At 38.0% G+C, this 2080-nt stretch overlaps 1 pseudogene; it reads left to right on the top strand.

The window, feature by feature from the left end:
* The first annotated feature begins 394 nt into the window (after positions 1–394).
* The window catches only part of LOC106343068, an 11939-nt pseudogene continuing 10253 nt past the window's right edge, over positions 395–2080 (top strand).

A 2080-nucleotide genomic window follows, 5' to 3' on the forward strand; every position in this document is an offset into this window, starting at 1 on the left:
ATCAGGGGGAGTAATGTGTGTTGTACTCTTTTTTTCTTCACCATGATTTTGTCCCAATTGGATTTTCCTGGGAAGGTTTTAATGAGACAACATTAAAGCACATTACAAGCTCTAAATGGTTATGGCATCCAAGGGGGAGTGTTATGAACCAGATTATGGATGGCTCATAACCAAGAGATTATGATTTGTAATCTTTCTATTTATTTATGAGTGTAATATCCTATATAAGGAACCTCTATGTTATGAATAAAGATAGACTTTTCCATTACTTTTATAACACAAATCATCCTTTAGTTTAATGGTATAAATGTTGGTGTTTATATCTCAATAACCGGGTTCGAACAAATCATACATGTGGTTGAACAACCCAAAGAGAGAGTACAGTAAAAATAAGAAAAGTAAAAGAAGAGGAGAAAAAAAGAGGCAGCCATAGCCAAAGGGTTCGTGTCGGCTTCGACCAAACACTGGCGGTGTATGTATACACCTTTACTTACACGCTTTATTATCTCACATCTCCTGTTTTGACAACAATTCCACTTCTAGATCTTCACTTACCCTCAAATCAAAATCTTTTCATCTGGATTTGTCTGAACCCTAGCTCACTTTGGTTTTGTCTAGATCGTTGATACTTGAAGATATTTGAAGTAAAGGTTCGATTTTTATTTGTTGGGTCTGCTTGTTGTTCAGTAAATGTTGAGAAAGGAGGATGCTTTCGAAGATCCATAGTCAGATTGGTTTTTTTTTTTTTTTTTATTGTTTCTCGACCTTGATTTGATTCTGGGGGTCAATCTAGATCAAGAATCGATACTTTGTTTCACATCCCAAATTAAACTATTTTCTTTGAAAATCGTTTACCCCTTTGCTTTCGTTGTGTCTCCCCGGAAAATTCTTACAGATTTGATTTATATCTAATAATTTTAGGTGCCATGATTTATAGTAGTATAGTGAAGTTAACGTTGTCTTGCAAAGTATGAAGTTAAGTACTGAGATGTTTTCTTGTCTTGCTTTTGCTTCTTTCTTTTACCCCTTTGTTTGAGTGTTTCTCTTCAAATTGGGTAATGAAATTTGAGGATCCGAGTCTTGTGGTGGGTGTGTGTTTTAGACAGAATGTAGAGTAAAAAAGTTGCATAAATGGCCCACATTTTTGTCTGTAAATTTAAAGATAGGGTTTAAATGTTGATACATCATGACATCCATCAGAATTTTGTTTGTCTAAATTAGATGAGGATAGGTGAAAGGACCCGACCCATTTTTTCGTAACATTAGTACGAGTCTGGCTCGACTTCCTCGATTAGACTTGGACTGTTTTTCATATTTTTCCTTACTTAGAATTATTTCAGAGTTTTAGTTTTTTTTCAGACAGTCAAGTAAAGCATAATACGATTTGAATAGATAATCTGAGGTTCGAGTTAACAAGTCAGTTCGCTATAGGCTATTACATGTTAATCTCGTCCTATATCTACCCAAACCCACCATCCTTCCTTCCTGCCCTTATCCCGCGTTCAAGCTATGTCTTTACCCTTTCGGGTCTGATCCTGATCTGCATCCAAACAAGGAGGCATAAGCAAATAGTATGCTTAGTGAGAGCGGTCATTCCGTCCCACTCAGCCAAGTAAAGAAATCGAGTCAATCAGTCAATAAACAGACATGCTTATCATCAGTCAGTTACTTAGCCGACCCAATCATTCCAAGCCAAAGCGCCATCAGATTCAATCAAGCCCTAGCAGGCCAATACGGCTCTAGGCGCATGATCTGATCCAGATGCGTCGATGGAAGGAACCGACTGTTCGGACCAAGCCAGAACTTAGCAGATAATTCGAATTAGACAAGCAATCAGTACACAGAACATTCCTATCAATCAGACTATGATTCAATACGTTAGGCTACGGTCACGCACTCACCTTTTTCTTAGATTCGGTTTGTTCTGTTTGATTCGGTTTCTTCTGACACCTCTTGAGCGGTTTCCGTCGGATCTTCGAACGCTTAGACAATCGGATTCACCCCACAGACGATCGTTCTTGACTCGGACTTGATCAATCCAGCCAAATATCGAAAACTCTCTCTTAATCGGACTTTTCTC

This window comes from Brassica oleracea, chromosome C4 (assembly GCF_000695525.1).
Source record: "Brassica oleracea var. oleracea cultivar TO1000 chromosome C4, BOL, whole genome shotgun sequence".
In the NCBI taxonomy this organism is placed as follows: Eukaryota; Viridiplantae; Streptophyta; class Magnoliopsida; order Brassicales; family Brassicaceae; genus Brassica; species Brassica oleracea.